Genomic DNA, 25,818 nt, shown 5'->3' with positions numbered 1-25,818 from the left:
TCTTTTTATGCTTGTATTCTGCATATGCCAGAAGAGAGACAAGAACACCAGGCAGCTCAAACTGTTGAGAGCTTTAACACTGTACTGTTTTAAACCACTCATATGCAGTCCATTGCCACACTGTCCTTGATAAAGAACCAAAATGTTTGACCAGAACTCCCACATTCCTACTCTCAGAAGAATAGCTGTGATTATCCAGAGCCACCAGGGTACAAATGGAAGCAGAGGTAAGTGGGGGGAGCAGCCAGAGGGCTGTGAATAATGGCAGCGAAACGGGAGGAAACAACTTCAACAAAGAAGGATTGTTGGCTCGGCTCAGAACTGAAGTTTCTCTGTTCCTGAATGGAGCATTCATAAGTAAAATAAGCTTCTTGAACCAAGCATTCCAAATTATTGTAAAAGCCACTTGATAAAGTGAAGTACTATTATTCATTTTGGTACTTGACTCTCCAGAGAGAGAGACAGCTGTTGTTCTTACTGTAGCAACTTACGAACCAGTTGTACAGCTGTAGCAGTGCTCCTGGTTGTGTCCCAATCAAGCAGGCAGTTTCGTTCCAAATCCTTGTTTCAGAAAACACTGCTACAGAAAAATCCAAAACCAATTAAAAATACCAACAAATGCGCTGCAAACCTTAACATCTGGGCAGAATCCACATAGAAGAAATATGTTGAGGGGCTTCGAACATAAAGTTTCAGTTTTTACTCAAATTACTGCAGCATAAGTTAATGTCAGTGAAGTAGGAGAGTCACTTTGGATTTAGCACAGGACCTGGCTCAGGGCACTGGAACACAGAACAGAAGTAAATACTAATCATGCTCGCTCACACTGAGAGGATTAGATAACTACAGACGTAGGAAATTAAAACCACAACAAGATGACCCCAACGTTTATGATTTCCCTGTTGTACCAGATCAGTCAATATGAATAATTGACATTGTAAATTGAAATCCTCAGATAAAAATAATAGTTTTACCTCTTTATTTCTCTTCACTCACATATAAATTGAGCGGGCTATCTCTGACAATGCCACGGTTTAATATTCTAAATGCACTATCTCCTTTAACAATGCCTGGAATAGAAACAAGCTGCTGAGCCAGATCCTCAAGGGGTGAAAATCAACATTGCTGCACTGACTTCAGTGGAAGCATATTGATCTACACCAGCTAAAGCTGTGGGCCCTAGTGGGCAATTAGGTTTCTATTATATGCTAATTTAAATAATGTATCACAGAACATTTGCTGTACAATAAAGCGAGGCTACATTCTTCTGTGGAGAAGGACAAGCACTGGCTGTGGCATGGTGAGAGTTATGTATTCTGGTTTCAAAGAGCTGGATGAAGTTTCGGTATAAACTCCTGCTCATAACAATGTTTTAAAACCTGTAATTACTCATACTGTATTACTTCAGGAAGCCTGTAATTATTTTGTAAGTTCTTACCAATGTCTAGTCTAGTTTATAATTGCTAACACTGCTTCCTTCAAAAGAATTAGTAACTATGTTAAAATCTGGTTATTGTTAGGTTCCTACTATACAGAGTGGCTGCGCTGTTACATTACAATCTGTATTCAACAGAGGAACAAAAAAATCAAACTGATTTGTGTCAGTTTGAGCCTGAACAAACTAAACGAGTACAACAATCCCACACGCTTTTCTTTTGCTGCCTCTGTAATGCCTGGCAACAGGATTGTGGCTGCATCTGTACAGGAGTTTATAGCACCAAGGTCCATCTACAGGAGCCTCTCACTCTCCCGGGAAGGCCTCGTGTGCCACACAGAAGATGGAAAAGCAGAAATGCTTCTTTCTTTTTCCCCCCTACAGTCAGAGACCTTTCATCACAGCCTCGTTGACAGCAAAACAGTTCTTCAGGATCTCAGCTGTTTTAGGGGAATCATGAGGCCGTTCAGGTGGAAAGATACCATCACTGTTCAAAAAAATATTAACAACAGTTGTTAAAAAGTCCGTTCTCTTCTGCAGCAATTTCTTAAATGAGAGAGAAAAAAAAAAAGCTTCCTTTTTTCTAAGTATTTGTCATCTCTCATCCTGCCTTAGTCATCAACAAGCAAGCTATTAGCATGCCGAGGTCCCTGCCTGAAGCCCCCTGCCTACTAGGTCCCTGCTAGACTTCTGATATGGTCAGGATGAGGGCATCGTTGCACACTGGCAGTTCTCCTACATTGCAACTCTTCAAGTGAAGCAGCAGGATTCAGTACATGGTTTGTTTTGAAAGCTAAAAGCACATCTCAGAAGGGCAATTTGGAAGCTCTCTGAATACCACTTTTGGGAGAGGGATCAGCAAAGCAGGACATTCTCCTTGTATGTGTGACTCTTACATCGAAGTCACAGGAGGAATCTCCTCGAGATGATACTCCAAAGACTAAAAAAAAAAGCCCCACACACCATTTTTATTTGTCTTGTTTTTTAAGGAACCACTCAGGGTAGAGAGGCAAAGCAATATGGGCTGATGCAGGTCCAAGTGTTGCAAGACAAGATGTGGTAGCAATCTACAACATTACTCCCTTTGTAAATTACTCCCTTTGTAAACGCAGTTATCCTGGTAATAGTGCCTTTCTCTGGTTGCACTTAAAACTCTTCACAAATACTTTAATTTCACACAGAAAAAGTTTGTATGGAGCCAAACATTTTTAATGTTAGCAGCCACACAAGAAAAGCGTGTCACACAGGTCACAAGTAAAGTCATCACAAGAACACATTTGTACTTCTCAGCTGCCCCTTCACCTTGCTTTGGGGAGGCTCTACAGACATGGTGAAAATACCAAGTTTGCAATCTACATTTGAAAGAAGAAACTAAAAACTATTTTGGTTAAGGTTTTGATGCTGCTTGCATTCCCACCAGGGAAAAGGGAGTACACAACCCTACCTTGCTATCCCCACAAGCCATTCAGCAGCAGCTACTAGCCATTGCATGGCCCTGTCCTGTCCTTTCTCTCCCTGTTCCGCCGCCGCCACAAGCCTGATAAGGGGCCCAAACTGTTCTGTGGTAGATTAACCTCACCCTGAAATGGTTCCCTGATTTAATTCCCCACATGGCAGCGGAGATGCTGCTTGTGCTCACACAAGGGAGAGGTGTATCCATTTGGCCCTGCTGGTCAATGGCTGGTTTGAACGCTCAGACGACTGAACCATCAGCCCAGTAATCAGCAAGAGGAGGCAAAGGGGGTAGCAGAAACAAGGACGAGAAACACAGGTTAGTTTTCCAAGAAACAGAATAGTCTATGAATAAGTCAGTGGTTTCTATGGCCATGATTGCTGTGAAACTTCAGGCCCGTCACTCACTTGATGTCTCAATTCCAGCTGTGAAATGAGGACAACACTTTTTACATCACCGAAGTGATGTAAGTTGAAAATTAATGACTTGGATACTCTGATGATGAGGGCCAAGTCAGTACATAGCTAAGAGAGAGGAGTGATTAGTGACAGGGAGGGGTGAAGGAATCAACGTATTATTTTTGGTGAACTGCTTCCTTGGAGGATAAATGAGAGTAACTGCTACTTACTTGATTGCAAGGAATTGAAAGAGGTCTCTGTAGCTCCCCCGTGGGTGGACAACCGAACAATTCAATGGCTATGACCTAATTTTAGTCAGAGACCTTATGTCACAAGGAATTTACAGGGAGGTGTCTTCTATGTCCAAATAATAATTGCACTGTGAAGGATAATCAACTAATATTAACTCAGCCATCCAAAATTCAGGGACAGACTGTATCCCATTCCCCTTCCTCAAGTTCTGACTTTGATACCTGGCAGACAACTGCCTGTTAGAAAATATCCCACGTGTCCGCTCCATCAGATTGAAAGAAAGTCTGTGAACATACTGCTCCAAGACCAGGATGAGGAGTTCAGGCTAAGAAAAATGTTACAGAAGCAGAAATGTAAAGGTGGCAGGTGACATTAGAATCAAATCTCAAGTTCTGTGTGATATATAAATTGTGGATTATCAGCGAGTGGGCTTTGTACAACACCCACACGTACCAGCAACACTAGGAGGCATCTCTTTTCAAGCTTCCACTGCTAATGCGTGAGGAGCCATCAAGTGAGACTGTTATTGTTTCAGCAGCTTGTTTTCCTTGCAGCTAAAAACCGTCCGTTCTGTCTAGCCTGAATTGTCCTACCTTCTCACAGAAGAACATGTGAAACATTAATTCTCCTCATGCTAATAAAGGACTGCTAAGACAGGACTGCGTGAGAGCCTGGACAAGTCGCAGAACTGTTGCCAAATTACGTGTGTGCCTAACTTCTGTAAAATGCGAAGGTCTCACTGAAAAACACAGGAGTTACATGATTAAATAGCATCATGAAGCTGGGCTTATGCCCTTCTGTACTTCAGGTTCGACCTGTAGAATATTAAAACTGGAGAAATTCTGTCTGTGAGGATCTGCTAAATACTGCAGAGTGCTTAGATACACCAACAGGAATAGCAGCCACGTAAATACTTCAATAGGTAAACAGCACTTCAAGTCTCACTGAGCTTACTGTATCTCTTTGCTAGATTAGAGAGTGTATACTCAGAAAACACATACAGACAAATGGAAAAGAAAAATCCACTGAAGAAACCTTTGAAATACCAGTCTCATGATTTCAGATCCTGTCTTGATTTTGTAACCTGGATCTAGCCATTCTAGAAACTCTTGAAAAAGCATAGCACTGAAATTCCTTTTCCTCTCCTCTGAGCCCAGGGATCAGCCCTAAACAATTATCATTATGAAGTTGTACCAGTGGGTTAAAAGAGTCAGAAAACTAAATACTGCACTGTCTGGATTTGCACTGAAGACCAAGTCAGGCTGAAATCTCTGCAGTTTGGTAGTTTGCAAATAATTGCTAGGAATGCATAAGCGCTATTGGACTTCCAAAACAGATCCTTCCAGTTTTATGAGCAGAGAGTAAAGCACCCAGCAAACTGTACTCAAGCCTGAAATTCTTAGGGCTGCATCTGCTTTTGTTCAGCTCTTTATTTTCTGAAAGTCTTGTGGTCAGGAAATGAAATGTGAATCTCTCAATTCTTGGCTATGACACAGGCTTCTTGTGTGGCCCAAGCCAAGTTTCCTAAGCTATACTTTGGTCCCTGAGTTGGGAAACAGGTAAAACACAACCCTCAGTGATGTTTTGTGCATAAATTAACTCATGGAAGCCGGTTTTTCAAAGAGTTCACTAATTAACATTATAGACAACCCTATAGATAAAGAGATTGTCAGAGGGCTCTGTCTGGAAGCCCTGGCAAAGGGAAAGAGCACATTCCAGAGCCGATGATAGGATCTGCAGACGATTGAAGAAAACCAAGCTCACTGAATTCCACAAAGACAGTTTTTAAGAATATATATTTCTTTGTAATATATTCCCGTATGGATTTCATATAGCATAGGGTATCTCCTGCATTTAGTTTTATTTAGAATGAAATGCCACCACGAGAAGTTGTCAGCACAACTTATATATGGTATGTTGACAAAATTTTACTGAATTGGAGAAATACTGAAAGATTTACTTGGTTTGGAACAGTCTTATGTTGGACACACTGTGTTCCACAAATATACAAGTCTTAAGTCACCGGAGAAAGCAAAAGTTCTACAATAAGCACATTGATTATCACAGATTTTAGGATATAAGCTCATTGAGGCAGATGATTTTTCATGTGTTTGCACAGTGTCTACTATCTGGTCTGCACTTGAAACATATAAGGTATTTGACAAAACTTAATTTTCTAAGTTTCATATACCCATTCAATAGCTAAACATGAAATTCAAGTGCAGTAAAATAAAATACAGCTTTCACACTACAGTGTCTAGAAACAGACTACAAACAAGAAGGAGCATTACTAACTGTTGCTCTACGTCCACTGAAAAAAGAAGCTACAATGAGGAAGGACTAAACCACGAATCTTTATATTTTTTAAAATTATATAGCATAGACAAACTTGCAGCCTTCACTATCACAAGTTTCACCTAATGAGAAAAATCAAACTGTTTATCTCATTTTGTAATAAATATCAATCCAAATAGTCAGCACTGAAAGATAAAAACAAGATAAAGTTTCTATGAAGTCTGCAGGTATGGTTCTCAGAGACCACTGAAAAGCAATTGTACAATTAGGAGCTGAAAAGTGCTTTCAAAACACAATAGAAACAATGGAAAATTCTGTTGTAAGTTACTGCCTAACACACATATCAAATAGTTTGAGTTCTCTTTGAAACGTAGAAACTTAGTGGTGACAGGAATTGAATATTCATTTGTTGCCTTTGATTGAAGACCATATTTCAGTACTGGAAAATGGATTTTTCACTGCTGCTGTGCACCAGTGAATTCACTTCCTTCATTTCAATATAACAACATCTCAGTATAGCATTACATCTGAGCAGTAACAACAGCCTATGAGAATCCTCAGAACACATGCAACAAATGACTACTTTAGAATTTCTCAGTCAAAGCTCAGGTTAGCATCATCTTTGGTTTGTGTTTACTCATAGGTTGTATAATTAATCTGTCAAAAGCTTTGCTGCATAATTAATGACATTCAAGATCAGCATGCTCCAAAAGTATTACTAAGTTTATTTAAATAAATAAGATTCCTTATGATTTTGTGACCAATTAATCAGCAGCACTTTTTTGAAACACAAATTCAACTTCTTGTTATACACTGTGTTATGGAAGGGACGAAGCCTGTCTGATCCTTCATTCTTCCCAGAACTGGAAATACAGAGAGCACCGTTGGGGTTTCCCACATATCTTCACACACAGTTCTATGGCTGGGACTTTGCCATCACTATGCTCCAGTAGATTTCCAGCCTGTTTATGTCCTAGTACAACTGAGTGTAATTTATCTTCCTTATATATAAAGAATGCGAGCGATTACAGAGGAAATACAGTCACTGCGAAGCTGTAACTTTTAAGAATTTGGAATCAATTCTGCCAGGGCAGGGAGAAGCACTGCTTGCCAAAAACAAGCTGGAGAAATGCCACTTTGAAATTAGACCATACACTTTTGGAATATACACTATCAGGGTACCAAAGCGGTATTTTGCTAGGAATGGTACAGCTCTGAATCCTCCCTTTAAAGCAACAATACTGATCTTTGAAACCATTCAAGTATTTTGCACTTGCCTTAGGGAGCTTAGCAGTGGGGAATGTTTTGACCAATATACTTCTACACTGCAAGTGGAGGCAGCAGCAAAGAGCCGAATAACTATTCCAGGCAGAAACTGCAACCCTAATCTGGAATAACACGGCAGCCGGGTCTTGATGTGCATGACTGCCTGAGCAGGAAGAGATGAAAAGCATGCATTACCAAGCTGGGCAGTAATTTTCATCTTGGACCTTGAAATATCAAGTCTTCCCTAAAGTGAAGCGAGCAGTTGAGTGGAGCCCATGCAAACACAAAGGCTCCCTTAGCCCCTTATCTGATGTCGGTGATCCTCTGAAATTAGGTGTTACCCAGGAAGAGCAGTGGGAAGGTACAGGACTTGCCACTCCTAGGTGGTACCTGCCTTAAATACATTCCCACGGTTTTTCAGTCACGTTGCCAGAGAGGAAAAATAAACCAACCGAGGCCAGCAGCTCCCTGAGAAAGCTGTAAAAAAGGAGTTGTGGCTCGCACCGATTGGCACAGCAGAGAAACAACCTTCTCCTTTCACCAGGTCTCCACATAGTCCAAACACACAGGGCAGCAGGTGCGGCCCTGGAGCAGGAGGCTGCCAGGCCGAAGGCAGCGCTCCTGTGCAGGTAGGAGCCATCAAGGAGCTGGCGATGACTTGTGCTGTGTGATTTACTGCTGGGCACCATTCCCAAATGTGTTAGTGAAGTTGCAGCCAAAGTTATGCACATCCCTTAGGTCTTGTCTTCAGACAGCCTGGCCAAGATGATCAAGTATTGTTTTCAAGCAAAACAAGGATGAGATGCTATACAGTATTCCTGTTACAATTGATGTTTACGTTTCACTGTTCTACTGCACAGCATTGCCAACTCTCAAATACTTAATAAAAACAGTATAGAACAAGAAAGAAACAAGTGTATGCACAGATGAAGTCTGAGATTTTTAAAATATACCTGAGTTGCTCTATTTGTTTTGTTTGCTTGTCTTCTGTAATTCCAAGTGTAAAAGACAACAGACAGCAGTAGTCCTTAATCACATTCAAATGAAGCAAAATGACATTATGAAAGAAAGCAGCCAATGGATTCAATAATTCATGGCAATCACTTTCTTGAAGGTCTTTCGAAAACTGAGAGTAAATAGGACAAATAACTGTTAGAACTGAAACACCTACTTGAACAGCTGTGAAGCTCCGGGAAGCAGTGATGAAGCCTAAGAACCTTGTCAGGTTTCTGTAAGCAGCCTGTTCAAGTTTCACGTACCAGTTAGTGACAAAAAAAAAAAACATTTCTATATAGTGTGATCACCACACAAACAGACACTCCTTTTAGCTCTAATTAGTATTAAAAGAGAAGCTGTATTCATGCTTTGATTTCTACTACAGCTTTGGATCATACGGGACACAACAGCTCCACACAAGCTGACTGATGATGGTGTAAGCACTTCACTGGGCAGTTCTGAGAGGAACAAAAATGATGAAGCCATGAGAAGAACAAAGAAGCACAAATGAATGATTTTTGCTGTTTGCAGGGTACTCTGTCCCTGGTATCATCCACACGTGGGACTGACAGTTTCTGAATGGAGTTCAAAGATGACTTTGTTTCAGAAATAAGATGAGCCATGAGTTAGATGCATGGAAGAAAAACATATTTCCAAGCAACATCGACAAGTACAAACACCAAGAATAATTTTAAAGGCAGCTGAGAATTAGCTAACTTTGCCCACCTGTTCCCAAAAGCCAGAGCACAGCAAAAGAGAGGGAAGGGTGGCAGGCAGAAACACTCTATAAAAAAAGAAAGCATTTTCCAACTTGAATTATGCTTCTCATGGACAAGCGTAAAGCACACACTATCATCAGTCTGTAGTTTGTCCAAAAACTGCAACAAGTCCATGAAAATAGGAAACTACATCCAGAATTGCTCGCACCAGTCATGACTGATGGATTTATTGGGTAGATTTCAGTAGATTTAGCAGCCCCTCTGGGAACTCCTTTGCAGAAACTCAGGTAGTGAATATAAAGCTGTGCCTTACAACACAGTTTATCCACGCTTTTCAGTCTTGCATTCTACCAGCAATATGGCTGATACCAGACATGACGTTAATTTACAAAGCTTTTAGTTGCTAGGCAGGCTCTGGATATTCAGAATACAAAATATGCAGAATGATGCAAGTAAGCTTTGGTATTGACTAACAAACTATTTGATATTCTCAGCTACTCATTTTCAACATGGGGTGCACAAGACAATCCACTGGGGTATAGGGCTCTGCAATCAAAACTGTTGGGAGATTGCTGTTCTGAACAATGTGATACGCATGAAACAACATCTAGTAGCTACCTGCATTAAGCAATGTGCCTGCATAAAGTTCTCCTCTGTAAGACAAAGTTTTGATAACCACTCCAGGGAGAAATAAAGGCAAGGGAGGTAGATAGTTTGTCCACCACCGTCACTATAGCAGAGCTGAGGAACAATGGCTTTGGATGAGAATCTGGCACATACGTACACAAACAAATAATAAGTACATTCAGATAAAAAGAAGGTCCCTGTTTAATGGCAATATAGAAGTGCAATGTCCTTTCATGCTTTCCTTGCTCTCTATTTTGGTTCCCAAACTTGTTAAACACACTTCATTGTAATTCTGTTTCTGTGTACTTAATACACAATTTACAGTGTTTTGTTTAACAGCTTGTTTAAGAGTAAATTCGTACAGGCTTCCTGCTTCATGCTAGTTCGTTTTAATAAACTCACATTTCCTACGCAATCCATGAGCAAAGCTGGGGTTTGAGTCATCTCTTCTGACAATCCATCCTGTGGATGATTTGTTATTAATCACACTAGTAACCAGAAGAGTTTGTATATATTTAGGGAGCTCATCATAAAAATTAGTCATTTTAGCAACTGCAGCACCTTGGCATGCTATTTCCACTGCTCTTTCCTCCAACGTGCGGAATCTGAATGCAAGTTTCTCTCCAAGTGATGTGATGAGTAGGCACTAATTAAGTTTCCTGTGTGCACCAGTGAGCCTCTGTTGGAGTCCCCAGCCCAGACTGCCAAAAAGTGGTAAGAAAATCAGACATTTTTCAGCGTGGTGAGGGAGAATTGTGGCTTTACAGAGCACATGTGAACTTTGGTAAATGGAAAGACAATTAAAGCCCATGCGGAGACATGGTTTCTGGAGCTGTCATAACCTCTGGTGCGCTTGGAGCTATTTCAGAAGGCTGCTAAAGGAACAAAGATCTCTTGAAGAACAGTGCATAAAAAGTTAGAAAGGTAAAGCACGGAGGTGTTCTAGGGGCCCTCATCTTTCATGATTATATGAAACAGATGGCTAAAAAGGGAGTAAAGGTGCAGTTGTGTTGCTACCCTTAACTATACTGATAAAGGCATTAAATTGGCACTAGCAGCTTGCTGTCAAAAGAGAGTGAAAGAAGAACACAAGAAAGTGAATTAGAGATGAAGAACGTTGACATAAAGGAGGAGAAATGAAAGAAATGAAATGAAAGAAATGAGGAACTAGACAGCAAAGGAAAGGGGATCAGGCAATTACATAGCACTTCAGCAAGATGACAGTACTGCATGCAGCCCGTGCAGTCCCAGGGAGACGTGAATTCCAAGAGGGAGGATTCTTACATCCACCCAAATGGAATAGCCAGAATGGAACACTGAAGATGGAGACTGCAGTAGTATCACGCTTCAGTCTAAAAATATAAGCAGTACTCATTTCCCAATCTGTTTTTACAGTGTTAATCCTCCTTGGCAAAATTAAAGTAAAAAACTTTCAGAATTTTTTTTTTTGGACAGAGAATGGAAGCTTCAGAAACTGAGGCTGGGAGGATGTTTAAGCAGCAGAAACCCAGCAATCAGCAAAGCGTAGGTTTGTTGTTTTCACTCATGCTCCATACTCCAAGGGCTCACCAAAAATTATGTTAAAAATCGTTGCATTTTGGTTGTATCTAAATTTTAGTTTTGATGATCAGCTAGCACTTTATTCTAAGCTTCACACTATATATGAGACATCAAAGCTGTAACATCTCTTTCTTACATTAAGTTGCCTGAATACAGCAAACTAATTATTCAACTGAAAATACATCAGAGGAAATTTACCTTGAGAATTTACCAATCTGACAAGAGATAATGGGTTTACTACCAAATAGAAGGGTTTTACCGTACACAATCTAGTAGGCTCACAGCATAGCCAGATCCTATTGCAAAGCAAAGACCTTAACATGATAGAAGAGAAAAGCATTAGTTGTGTTAACGCCTGTTCAACAGTGAACCGTTTCTGCAGTATAATAATGCATTATCTAGCTCCTGTTCACACTTCGATTAAAAAAAACACCAAACATAACACACAACAAAAACACAAACAACCCAACAAACCATTCCCTCTTTGTAGTTTAAGAGAGCCAACAGCCTCTTCATAAAACAATTCTGTTGTCATTTTTACATAGGGTTAGCTGATGCCTTTCCCCTTCTTATTCTAAAATGAGCTAAACACAGTTAATGACTTCAAAATAGAATTAGCTCAACAGCATTTGGCTGAAAGCATTTATTTCTATGAATCCAGTTATAAATTACGAATCCAGTTATAAATCATAACTTAAAGGCATATTGTAAAGAACTTCACTGAACATTCAAACAGCAGCCTTCTATATTAAAGTGGTATTAGAGCTTAGACATTAGTCCAGTCAACATAAATTCCGATTTTAACAGGCTTGGATAAGTATCTAAATTTTGGCTCAGCTAGTGAGTTTCAGCTGTCAGTACTCTGAAATAGATACAAGCTTTAACAAACCTTTAATTCAAAAGCCCATTATTGTACCAACTGGAATAGAAAGACTTCAGTATCAAAGAGGAGTTCTTCCCTCCTTTCATGGTATTACTTCTGTAAGACACCAATTGATCTACAGCCCTTGAAAGAAAGCTTCTCGTTTCCATCTCCTGGATAAAAGTCAGTGCAGTTTTTTCATCCGTCACAGTGTAACAGCATCTAAATATACCTTCTGCATCAACTTATAACAAGGAGGAAAACCTGAAAACCACAAGGCTATTACATGACATGTCAGTTTACTTTGTCTGACAGATTCACTGCAGAATGAAGAACATTTTCATTAAAAAAATTAAATGAAGATTTGTTTAGAGTACTCAGTGAGGAAGAAATGAGGAAAAAGAGAAGCATGAATTTATCCAGCTGTACGTAGTGCTGGTGTTATTCTGATGTGCAGTTCGGCTTCAAGAAGAACATACGGGTAGCTCACTGCATCCAGCAAGTGAAACACAGCCCTCATCTGAACAGCAAGGTGCTGTGCCCCCTTCTCTTGGGGAAGAGAAGGGCTGTGCAAGCAGCACTGTGGCAAGGAGGGGCTGCTCTCTGACAGCAGCCATGGGAAGAAGGTGCGTAACAGGCGAGTGAAGGTAAAATCTGCCCCACAGCAGAGAAAGCCCGAGCTCAGAAGGACAGCTGAGGGCAGGCAGTTATCACAGATGTAACCTCTGACAGATTTAAGTGCTTTACGAGTTGAATATCAGCTCATTTGGAAAGGACTTGAAAGACATAACCGTGACAACTACAGGATACGAAGAGCACTCAGAGACTTGTCCTGTGCCACTGGTCTGGGGTCGATTCCAGCCTGCTCTGGTCCTAATAACTTCCAATACAAAGCCTGCTGAGGCTTTTTGATGAGGAAGTTTACCACTCAATGAGAAGAGCACAGCTGCCTGGTTTGCCCCATATCAGACAGTGCCTGGACAGCCATCCCAAAAGTCAGACTGGACAACTTTTGGAGATTATTTTTCCTCATTTAGGACTATTTATGCAATGCATTGAGATTTAAAACACTGCCAGTATTACTGTTGGTTACTTAACAACTAATAACATCCACAACATTTTGCAGTGTCTGATACATTGTGCAACTGACTTAATTTGCCCCCTCTGACGTTAAGAACAGTTATTGTTAAGGAACAATCCCTTAAAATATTTAGGTGGGTTGTTTAATTCAATTGAACAATGTACTTGGAACTACTGTGATGGAATTAGCACACAGCGAAATCAATACATGCTTATTTAAATTCCTTCTCAGTTACACGTATTTTCTCTTTGGGCATACAGTCCTTCAGTTTCTTACTGGGTGTCACTGCAGTACGGCGCCTTACCTGAAAACCAACACAGTATTTGCACTCAATAACCTTTGTTTATTTTAAATGGGAATACTTTTTATTCTTCCAGGCCATGCTAAATCCTGTTTGATTCGGTCACTCGAACTCCTTCTCTCAGCACAGAAGGAGCATCATTTCAAATAACAGTACTAAGCACAACTCCACTGAGAGTCACCTGATTTCCCTGTTGGCCTTACTATCCAAAGATACAAGGAACTCCACTAACACAAAGAAATACAAACAGGCCCATTACAACAACTTGTTATGCTTTAAGTTGAAGGAGAGCTTCTTTCTTTGGACAATCTCTGGTACAGCAAACAAGTCTTGGGAAGGAAGGTAAATGCCTAACACACACTTTGGAATGTACAGGTTCAAATTCTGCTAATGTGAGATATGGATGATCAAATGCCTGGGATGCTACATTATTTTACAAAAAAAAAAAAAAGTAGATACTCAAAATGAAACAAGTCTGAAAATTACATGCTACTGACATTTACAATGCGATTAATTACTTATGGGAGGAAACCATCCCATTATCTATCTGCCTAAATTTTAAAAGTCAAGGGAACAAAAGTTATAATCTTGTTTGCAAAGCACCAGATTAGCAGCAAGCAAACGGTTTTGTCTCCTTGGATAAATCTCTTGGACCAAGCAGTCCTTTGTAAAAAAGACACATTACAGAGATGTTTGCAGATTTGGAACATTTTCCAAAGCAATAACAATTTTTGTATCCAGCTTAATACAAATTTGAAAGCATTTTCTGAAGACTGGAATTAATTATAATTATTCTCCCACATTATATTTGGTGATTATATATTTCAAGTCATGCTCTGTAATTTCAATTATGAAGGTACTTTTACTTTTGAAGTAGATAAGAGTCCTCAAAAACTGTTAAACTTCCACCAAGGAAAATACGCCTGCCTAACAAAAACTTGTTCAAATTCACAAATAATGCCTTTAAGAAATAATGCTTAGTGGTGCTTCTTATGTGAAACATGGAGGTCTACGCCAGCTGTGGATGTGCTCCCAGTGCTTGAACTTTACACTCCAAGGAAGCATGCCCAACCTGGACATCCGTGCATGCTGCCCATTTCAGATATTCATTCCTGTATGCAGGGATCCCATCTACTGTTGACAGAAAATCTGGACTTGTAATAATTACCAAATCTCCAGTAGTGCGGCAACAATCCAACAAAGTTAAGCAACAAAACCCTGCATCATGTTTTTGCCAGCACTTCCCTAAGGAATATTTCAGCTCAGTGCAATTAAAAAAAAAAAAAAGTATTCAGGGATTTCATTTTGGGATTTTGGCTTTATGAGTTTCTGGCAACTCTCCCCGTGTACATGTGCTCTCTGAAATAACGAGGTATTAACCTGACAGTGCAGCTATTTTTAAGGGGAAAAGATGGGCTCTGAAACTTTGTTTTTAAATTCAGAAGCAAATTCTTTATAAAATTCTTCCTGTTCAGCATATAAATTGAATTCATTTGGTTAGCCTTCCTAAAATGTACAGCCCGTCTCTTCCTACCATACTCCATGCCAGCAAGCAGGTCAGGACTTGACATAATTGAGTGAAGAAACCTCCACCCTGTAAGAGTATGGAAGAAACACATCTGCTGGTAATTCCTTGCAGCCGGGCACACACGTCCTCATCATGTTTACTTGAGAGTAATGGCCACTGTTTGCAAACAATTACAGTTTCCTCAGCACAGGCTGGATGTCAGCGTGCGAAGCCCTTGTGTGCAGCAGCGCAGTGCTATTACAAGTGCTCAGGCACCCCGCGCAGCTCAAGTAAAGCCACTTACTCAGTAAAGCTCTTCAAGTACGGATCATTTCTCCCAATTAACACAGTGAGGCAACAGACACACAGGCCTCGCTAGAAACACCTATGCTATGTTTTTTCTCTAAACAAAGAAATATGACTTTTTTTCCTGGCAGTGACACCCCTCAAATCCCGAAGAATTAGCCTTCATGAAAGCTCATGGCAATACTTGCTTCTTTCTCTTGGGCCACTGCTACTGGCCCTGCTACCTGTCTCGGAATGGAAGCCCTCCTTCAGGCAGCACTAGTGCTATTGATCGGGGAGCAGCAGGGAATTCGACACACGGCTTTAAATGGGTAATTCAGCCACTGTTCCCCACAGACACCACCACTGCAGCTCTTCACAGGAACGTTACAGAAGACCCTAACTTGTCTGAAGAGATTAAAGGGAACAGGTCGTGTGCTGGCAATAATTTCTTAGCCTCAGAGCAATCAAATAATGGTACAAATAAATGATCCATTTCACGTTTCAAGTGACAACTTACTAAAAACAGTGCATTTTAAAGACAGTATTAATAAAAGGCTTAATCTGATGATATTTTAAAAACGTAAGAATGTCTACGGAACAATCACAGCATCGACCTGAAGGCAGCAGGGAATACTGCCAGCAATAATACCCAACATGTTTACAGCTGTTTCACTGGCAAAAGCAAGTGCTAATCACAAGCGTGAGCCTTCACAGCTCCGTCTTTCATGGCCTTATGGAGAACTTCTTGTCCTTCGAACAAATGCAAATGCTGGTTTCTCCTGAGGTGCCCAAATTGTTCTTTTCAAGCCTTGATGTTTTTACACAATTCCCAGCAGCTCTTCTTAGCCTCTTACATTCCGACTTCTGTTTACTGCTGCACTACTCCTCTTAGTGTAGTAGCACATCAATTAATTATACAGGAGTATGCCTAATCAGGTTTCCCTGGGGTTTTTAACAGAAACCCTTTGTATTTCCTAATGATTCCCTCAGATTCTAAATATTTTTAGTTCTGCAGTAAAAGAAAAATCTAAGTCTGCTGACAACAATATTTCCATAAAAGATGAAATTAGTATTAAAATCGTCCATCCAAGCACACTTAAACTTCAGAGAATTCAGATTTAGTCTGGATTTCATGATTAACATTTTTATACCACATAAGCAGTCAGCACATATAGACAAGAAATACAAATGAAGAAGACAAGAGCTGAAGAACTGATGTGACCTACTTTTCATTGTAGTATTAAAGCAGATGCATTCACACTGATGGCAAAGCCTCCACTGACTTCAACACAGTGATACCACCGATTGGTAAGCAGCAAAAAACCCGTGACAAATTTCTCGCACCCTGCCTTGTTCTGACACTGGACGTGTGCTCAGGACAGCCAGCATTGCTTTCCTTTGTTCTAAGACTCCCCCCTCTAATTCTCTCCCCCGTCCCACTGGGAGGGGGTAGTGAGCAAACAGCTCTATGGTGCCCAGCTGCCTGCCGAGCTAAAGCACAACAGGAAGAAATTCACAAACTTCCTCCTTGACTTAAAGGAGAATTCAGGATTTTAGTTATAATGCATTATCTACTAAAAGCCTAAATCAGCAAAACCACATCTGGCTTCTATGTGGCAGAAGCTCAAAAAAAAAAAAAAAAAAAAAAAAAGACAAATATTTTGTGGGGACATCCATTGTGTAGGAGCTGGTTATGTTTTTGGGTAAATCATGCCTTGTCTTAGGAGAAATCATACTACAAATATAGGTGGATGGCTGCCTTAATGTAGAAGTATTATTCTCACAGAATCAGAAAGGAGCTGGTGTTGGAAGGCACCTCCGGAAATTGCTCGGAGCAGTCCCTGCTCAACGCAGGGCCAACTCCACTTCAGGCTGAGTCCAGTTGAGGCTTGAACACCTCTGGAGCACAGAAACTCCACGACTTCTTTGGAAGCACAATCCAGTATGTGACCACAAGCGTAATAATGCAGAACAATTACCCCAGAAGTAGGCATTTAGCTTTCATTTATGCATTTTATCTGCCTTTTGCTCCACCCAGAGTGAGCTCCATGCTATAGGTATACTTGCAATCTGCCAGCCCCGTTCTGCACCCGAGTCACACCGCAGCTAGCATCGTGCAAGCTGGGGCACCTGTACCTACTGCACTGGCAAGATGGAACTCTGAGAGAGTGCTTTTAATCTTAGTCTCACCCGTTCCCCACATCAGAAATGTGGATGTACCAGAGATAATTTCCACGTTATGAAAGCAGCTCCCTAGCATTCCACAGGGACCTGTCTGCGAGGCCAAACTGTATCTCTGCACAGCTCCTTTTGTCCTCTGTTTGTTCTTTGATGTACAAGTCTGCCACAAACTAAGCGGTGATCTCTTTGATGTTGAACTTTTATACATTATTGGAACTAGCATGCTTACAACAGGAGCTGCCAGTCATCCCCCCTTCTAGCATTCAAATTTCATGAGGTGCTCACTCTTTGAGTCACATTTCTCAGCAACGGGTTTTCAGAACTTCCACAATAACTGTGCTACTCTTTTGGAATGATAACTCGAATAAAAATCAAAATCCAATCATATTTTTCAAATGTTACCAATTAGAACGAGCAGTATCTAATATACCCAAATGTATTTAACGAAGTGTAATTAACTAGTCAAGTGTGCTTTTACTTGCTTTCTTCTCGACAGTTCGGCCCTGAACTAGGACCACATCCAGCCACTACAAAACACCAACAGCCATACATTAGGATCTTTTAACATCTAAGGCCAAGTGGCTTTGTAGTCACATGCTTCATCCCATTTGAACAAGTGTATCAGTATGTTTTACACAGCTTGTTTTCAGGATGTTCTCCTTCAGGTTCTACTCTGCTGTGGGGGCAGTGTTCAAACTGCAGTGGGTGCATCAGAGGTCAGACTGACAACACCAAGGAGGTTAAGTGGCGAGGTGGGTGATATCAGTTAGAGAACTCCAGTCAACGTGGGCAGCAGTAACACACCACGGAGTGAAAATTTACAACCAGTACATGCAGAGCTGCCCCGATGAGACACATGAGAGTCCTGAAGCACTTCTGTGAGGGTTTTAAAATCAATTGTAAGAAAAGAAATCCTTCAGAGTAAGGCTTTGCTACTGAAAAGATCTCTGCTTTGGCTTTACCTTTACACTTGGCTATTTTTCACTTCTGCAAGTATAAACAGTGTGGTCAGAAAGGAAAACATCAGAAAAAACTAGAATATTTTGGACCTGCAACAGTAAAGACAGGGAGTTTCCCCATACTCAGCTCTGTTTCCACAAAGAAGCCAACACTGCTACTGATGGCCTCTGTCACTGCTACCGAAGCCTCTGTCAAACCTACTAGATTGAAGACATGCCAATGTTCTGGCCACAAAAATGCACTGCTTTGAACATTTTAATTTCCAGTTAAAATTTAAAGTGAGGAAACCATACTAGAGGAAAAAAAGAATATGCAAAGAAAGCATCTGTTACAGATAGCAATTCCCATTTTCCATGAACACCTGGCAGCTCGGCGATGGAAGCAGCACGCTTAGAGCTGACACTGTCTGCCTGGGCACTCAGGTGCTGCATTTCACCTTCTGAATGGGAATCCAAAGTTACTCCGAGATACCAGCATGCTTTTTAGGGCATGGGATCATGGGGACCCAACCACAGCAAGACTGAAACATGACATTTTCAGGGCCTTTTCAGGTCCAGGCAAAAGGGAGTTCCCAGCACTCACCCAGACTCCAACATGTGCAGCAAGATAACCAACCAAGCAAAGCCTAAGAGTGAAACACTGCTTGCGTCATGGAGAGGGTTGCGCATTAATTTCCAACAAGATGTCCAATGCAGGAGACAGACAGGATATTTTGATGCTCCTTGAAGAGAACACCAGGAGATGAAATCCCCACGTTGCTACCATGGCCGGCCCTGCTCCATTCTGGCTCCGACCTGCGCTGCCTGCCCATGGCGGTGCTGCTCCTGCTGCGAGGGCAGGATGCCTGCGCCCAGCTGCCTCGGCCATTACAAGGCGCCTATGTATATGAGGTTTCTCAAATGAAAGATCTACAGCTCTTTAATTAACATGTCTGGGATTTTTATTATCTGTTGATGCAAGAATCTATCCAGCAGCCATAAACATCCTTATGTACTCATATTTTAAGCAAATACTTACTGTAATTCAACAGTGCACCCACAGTACAAGAAAAACTCTTCTCAAACCTACTACAGTACATCTGTTAATCCAACAACGGCAGGGAGTGCCCCTCTGAAGGAAGACAAGGCCAAGGGCAGGCTCAGCTCCCCCAGACACAGAGCAGCAGTTCGCACCCTCGGTGTGGCACAGCTGATGCTGCAGCAGTAGCTGAGAACACCTCCAACATGCCCGTCCCCCACGCAAGGCACTGCACCAAAGCGTAGTTTCACTGACCTTTAATACCCACCAGCAGCTCTCAGTAATACAGCGCTGCCGAAGTAAGCCAGGATCTAGCTCAACCAAGGGGAAAACAGTGAAAATCTGATAAGCAGTTTTACGCAGTGTAGAAGATGGATTTATTAACTCCCAAATTGAGCTTGAAGCAATCACTATAAATTAGCTAGAAAATGTGTTTTCCCACAATAACTCCTCTGCCAAATCAAACACAGACAAAGATGAGCTAATTAATTTAGCTGAATGGAAAAGCACACCCATTATGAGTAACATTACAGTTGATATAGGAAGTCAGCAGTTACTGCTGCTCCTTTCAGCTAGGACAGCAATTAATATCATTCAGATGCAAGTCAGAAGCAAAGGATGCAAATGTCGCTGCTTGGAGAGAAAGCTCCCGGTGTTCTGACGACCAGGGAGTGCTGTTCCTGGGCTGCCCGTACCCTGTCTGGACTACTGCCTTCACGCAAAGAGCACCTGGGGCTCAGAGAAGAGCTGGCCTCCTTAGGGGATGCAGGTCACGGCCGCTGGAAGACACAGGGCCCCTGCTCAGAACTCAGGACCAGAGAACCATATCTCAGCTAAGTTCTAGGAGGTGATCCCATTCTGTGGGCTAAGCACAGGTAAGACCATTGTCAGTCACACAGGAGATGTCCATTAAGTGCCACACGCAACGAAAAGTGATTTCAACTGACCTGTGTAAACTGTACTGGGTCTTCAACAGCAAATGGTTCTTGGATGGAATGGAGAAAACTGCTGAGTAAGTCCTGACTCTCCCAGTGCTTTGAAGAGAGGTGGAAAATCAGTACCATAAATTCATCTTGTCCCCTTTTGAACCACGGTGGAGACACTGAAAACCTGAGGCCCTGCATACCATCCTATTCCCACTGCTCTATTTAATTTCTTCACAAATTACCATTTAAAACTAAGACAATTCTGTCTGAAATTGAAGCCAGTGTGAGGGGCTATGGCCTGCAGCGTGCTGCCATGGGATGGAGCTGTGGGCAGCAGTTATTGAGATGGAAAGAACACACTCCGACAAAGCCTCTGTAACACCAGCATGTCTGTCTATGTAAAGATTTAATGTCACTCCTCCCCCATGTGTGAATGATCAGCTTCTTCTAAAGTGCAAAAATAAAGAGTCACGCAGCTGGTTTTATGAAGCACCTCATACCAGGATTCAATGGCAATAAATAGCATGGTGTTTCAAAGAACACAAACATTACACAATAATTACATGGCTGATACCCTATAAGTATGCTGACTATTCTATTTGCATTGTTCAGAAGTGAAGAGGTTAGCCTTATTTACATTCAAGTAGCTTTAATTAACCTCAGAGATAAATGCTCTTAAAATGAAAGCCGGGATGATTATACCTCTCCACACTGATTTTAGCCTAGATGGCTACATATGGAGCATGACAAATGGCCCAAAGGCCGGATTTACACAAACAGGAGAACCACAAGTGTGGGTCCTACATCACTCCCACCACCAAGGAAGGAAAACAAGAAGCTGCTGTGCAAGGCCAGTGGCTGTGCTTGGACAGGTGTTGGCAGTGTGTACTGCAGGCTGACACTGCAGTAAACTGCACCCAGCTGTGCTCGCAGCAACAACAAACCAAGGGGCTATGTTTGATGATGAGGGCAGTAGCAAACCCCACTTCCAACTCTGCTGGGAGGCCAGCTGGGGGGCTCCCGCACTTTGTGAGAGCATTAACCGTCAGAGATTAACGTTCGGCTGCAGCCAAGGAGCATAAGGAGCATTAGCCACCTCGGAGAATGCAGCCCCATAGCTAACAACTAGGCTTCAGCTCTGTGCTTCAAGCAGCGCATACGCGTGCACAAGGCAAAGGGCAGCAGGATGTAACATGGATTCCCCACCATTTCCTAACTGCTCAGATTTGCTGGGACAGCTCCTTGCTCTTGTCAGCATGAGGTCTTCAGCTCCCCACACCACCAGGCAGAAAGAGCGAAGCAAACACTGCCTTCTCCATGAAGACAGGAGCCTGCCTGGGACGCTGTGCAGCCGCAGCCGACGTGCAAGGTGTGCCAGCTGGCGTGAGCTCGGCCTGCAGCTGCCACAGCCTGTGGGGAGCAGTGTGGCACTCTGAGCCACTCCCCGGCGTTCTCAGCTGACGGCACAGGCACTGGGAACCGCCTGAAACTGCCCCCCGCGTGCCGACCTGCGCTTCACTGAGCTTCTCAGCCTAAATGCCACCGGAAAGGAAAGGGGGAAAAAAGAGAGAAAAAAAGGGCAAACTAAAGACTTCATTAACCGTGGGCAAACTTCCCTTTAAAACAGTATGAAGCACAAAAAGCAGCATCCATCTGCCAGGTCCCCTAACAAGGCTTTCTGCTTACGTATTTCAGTCTGTGGATGTTTTTCATCCAATGAGCAAAGAGCTCTGTCCCACATAGAGTCACCTTTTTCTCATAACACAGCTGTTCCTGGAGAACAGAATCCTCCTTTCCCTATTTACTGCTTATTGCAAACCCGAGGAAAACTGATCTTTGTAAAGGGGGTTAGAAGAGACTTTCTGCACCATTAGTTATGTGCATATCCCTCAGATATCAGTCCTCAAGGAAAAGACAAATCATGAAAGGAGAGAACTACAGCGTGTTTGATCTCAGGAGCTATCAGCTGCAACTGCAAATTACAGCTCACACATAAATACGAGAAAGGTGAATATTTAATTCTTTCTCTCACTGCAAATGAAAGACTAACATACACTCTAAGAGGTATCAAACCTGACTAGTCTCATAATGACTTAACAAATTCTTCTCGTACGTGGTTATTTTGCACACTACAGTAACTTATCTCATGAGAACACACACAAAAGAAAAGAAAAGAAGGCTCCACATCGCAACTTCCTCTAATACTAGATAGAGAACTGCAAAGTCAGACACAGCCGCATGCACCTACCCCAGAGACACAAAGGTCTGACAGTTCTGATTTAGTAACATATAGTTTAGAAACAAATACACCAATTTAGAATTCTCTTGTGAAGATGAAATACTTGCAGCCCTGCCAGTAATTAGTACATGATAACGATCGTTGCTTTATGTACTGTAGGCAAGAGAAGCTATAAGCAATAACGAATATTTAAAAACCCTAAAGGTTGAAATTTAGTGCTACACAGGCATAAAAGAAGGAGAACACGCAAGGATCTCTACCGCAAGGAACAAGACAACAGCTTTTTTCACAGATGCTGGTGAAATACTCGATGTGGAGAGGGCTCAGCCCCTGACTGCAGCCCGCAGACACAGCCCTGAACCAGGCTGAAGTGGGGCCCCGGCACGAGCGCCTGCTCGGCCCTCCATTCCTTTGGGGATTTTCTTTCTTTCTTTTTCTTTACGTAATACAGATGGGCAGCATCCACACAGAGCATCCACAGATCACCGCAGTTGTACCATACTGATTCAGAACCGGCCTAGAAGAACTAGTTGTAAGGCTGTGCTGCCAGCCGGCTGCAATAGGCTCGCCACTGTCGCTAGGCAAGAGCTGTACCAAAGTTGAACGAGTTTGATCTAGGAGGTGTTCAGCACCCCTGGTTATCGCTGACTTAAACAGGACGTACAGATTCTCCACACTTGAAAGAACGTCCCCAGCCGAGACTTGTACAGAGCAAGCGACTGCCTTTGATTATCACAGAGTGAGACATGAAGACAGATTTCCTCTTTTTACTTGCAAATCTCGAGTCTTTCAAAGGGCCTGAAACACTCATTTCAGCAGTAAGCCTCCAACCAGCCGCATCCTGAGAATGCGCCGCAACAAACGGCTCTGATGCAGGCACTCGCTCAGCTCAAGCGCAGTCAGGTAAAGCGGCCTCTCAGCCAGCAGTTCCAAAGGCCAGATTTTGTTAATATTTAGTCAACAGAAGTTCTGCACTTGGATATTTGCTAAATTGGAATTAACTTTCAATAGCGCGAGAGCAAAGGCGAACTTAAACACGCTTCAATTTGTGAAGCGGCTTTCAAGATATTTTCCCTGCGCAGTTGTTTACTGGTGAAAAGCACAGAGTAATTACCAACGTGCTGACAGGTCAGTGCCAAGAACCATGACAGAACGCACGTCAGAGGCAGCGCAGCACGCCGGGGCCGGCTCAGCTGCGGGCGCTGCTGGCGGGGAGGGGGCACGGGGCAGCTGTCGGAGGGGGTCCAGCAGCACCGCAGCCCGGCCCCACGGGCTTCAGTATGCGGCAGCAGGAGAATGCAGCAAGGTACAAAAGTAATTTGCACCAATAGCGAAAGCTGCGTGTTCTGTTTCCTTAAATAGGTGTTTGTCAATGATTAAACCCTCATGTGGAGCCAACGCCAGTCAGAAAACTAGTTGTGTTTCCAAAGGTTCAAGTGCAGACCCCGACTGTTAAACAATGTTATCTACAACAAAATAACCAATTCTTCTCTCGTGGTATACAAAGCAGCAACAGATTCCATTTCACTGATGCTACGCAGCACCAGTCAGAATTAGAAGCTGAATTCACACCTTTCTATCTTAACAGTAAATACATCCTGCAGAAATGGCTCACAGGGTTTAGGCCCGATATCCTGCCGATCTCCCTTCAGAAACATGCATGTAAGAGCAGTAAAACTCTCTCTAGGTTCTGTTCTGTACTTCATTAACCACAGAAGATGGAACCCTACTGACACGGCCTGAGGACAGCACAAGCCCCGTGCTCCAGCTCTCACCACCCCCAGGCCTCATTCACCCCTGTCCCTCACAAAGTAGGAGCCTGGTACCCCCACGTACCCCAAAGCCTGCCAAACACCACCAGGTTGGATCTAGCTCCCAGTCTGTCACCTCTGGATCCATGTTGCTGTAGTAACCTATCCCACTGGTTTTGCTCCAGAGCAGAGCACTTGCTCACCAATTCAGTGTCATTAGTTCTTCTCTCCTACCAGTCAACCCTGATGCTTCTCCCAGCCAAGACTCTTGCAGGACTAAGATCTGTACCAAAGAGCACGCAGCCAAAACGACTCAATTTCTTTGCAAACTTTCAGTGGCTGAGCACAGAAATGGCACTCCCCCAGAAAAGAGCCCCCAGTTAATTCTGGCCTGCTTACATCAATTAACCATGTGAGGTTTCCCCGGCTCTCAGGCAGACTTGTAACAGTTATGAACCATTTTTAAAGGTCTATCAGCCTACAAAACATTTACTCAATCTTTATAACTTCGGATGCTTCACCACTGCCTATTTTCTTAGAAACAGAGAGAAAAAAAAACACCTTTCTCCTCTGCCTGAAACCAGAACGTTCCATTTCCTACTACGTAGCCCGCTTCACCGACACCTCCAGCCCATCTCTAAGGTCCCTTCTGACCCAAACCATTCTGGAACTCCATGACCCCTCCCCAGACTGCCCTGCTCCCAGCCCTGGGCACGTTTTGGTGTGCTGACAGCTGACCACAACTTCTGCTCGCTCCGACCCGCATAAGGCCTGGCAGTCTGGGCTGCAGCGTGACAGCAAGCCCGTCCCACAGAACGTTATGCTGCATTAAAAAGAATAAGGTGACCCGCAATTCATTTCTAACAGTATCAATTTGGGGTACCTTAACAGCAACCAAGAAGGAATTAAGAATCTTCTTCACTTACGTAAAAAAGAAAAAAAATCCCATTATTTTCCTTTGGACCATAATTTTCTGTGCTTGAACTACAAAACAACCAGAAAACCCAAAAGATACCATTACAGCATCAGGAAGAGGTAAAATACTCCATTCACTGGCACACCTGGCATCTCACCCTCACACACCTGAACTGCACTCCCCCACACTACCCATCTGCATCTCCCAAACAGCAGCTGGGGGTCTATTATTTCATGGCAGTCAGAGGTCACTGTGAGACTTGTGACAACACACCTCCTCCAGCAAATTAAAAAGAACAAGAATCAACAAAGTTTTCCAGTGTATTAGGAAATTAAGTAGCACAAAATACAAATGAAACGTACCACAGGAGTGTTCTGGAAGAGGACAGAGCCCTGAGTAACTCCATAATCAACCCACCGTGAGTTATACCCTAAAATCCAACAGCTGGGCTCTGACCAGACTTCACATCAGTATGAAAATTGGTTTACACGAAACTCCCAGAAGAACCGAAACAATTACTTCAAAGGCGACTCGCATGGAGCAGCTCCTCGCTCCTCACGCCTCTGTCCAAACCCATGTGAAATGGTTACACGTTTTAAAACAATCAATCAGTGCTGTTTTCCTCTCTCCTTTGTTTATTGGGTTGCACGGTTCAGGCCGGCTGGCAAGGGATGTGCTGACAAACCGTGCTGTCTGTGGATGTAAAATCCTACGGGGCTGCTAACACGGCCACGTAGCTCACACTTACAAATACGTTTTCTTTTGTTTTGAATGCAAGTATTTGAATC

General features: G+C 42.6%; 1 protein-coding gene and 1 long non-coding RNA gene across 6 annotated transcripts in view; one reads left to right on the top strand and one right to left on the bottom strand.

Annotated features, from left to right (window-relative positions):
• Window positions 1-16,687, top strand: part of LOC107052149 — a 64,576-nt gene extending 47,889 nt beyond the window's left edge. Inside the window, exon 6 of one of the 2 annotated variants that reach the window (XR_003077095.3) lies at window positions 8,481-16,687. This is a non-coding gene — a long non-coding RNA (uncharacterized LOC107052149). Of the gene's footprint in view, window positions 1-31 lie in introns of both variants that reach the window. The other variant, XR_005862803.2, reaches the window with a different exon arrangement.
• The window catches only part of RORA (RAR related orphan receptor A), a 388,288-nt gene that overhangs the window by 45,171 nt on the left and 317,299 nt on the right, over window positions 1-25,818 (bottom strand). The gene's annotated exons all lie outside the window — the stretch shown is intronic.

This window comes from Gallus gallus, chromosome 10 (genome assembly GCF_016699485.2).
Source record: "Gallus gallus isolate bGalGal1 chromosome 10, bGalGal1.mat.broiler.GRCg7b, whole genome shotgun sequence".
Classification (NCBI taxonomy): Eukaryota; Metazoa; Chordata; class Aves; order Galliformes; family Phasianidae; genus Gallus; species Gallus gallus.
This window is presented reverse-complemented; position numbering and strand designations above follow the sequence as displayed.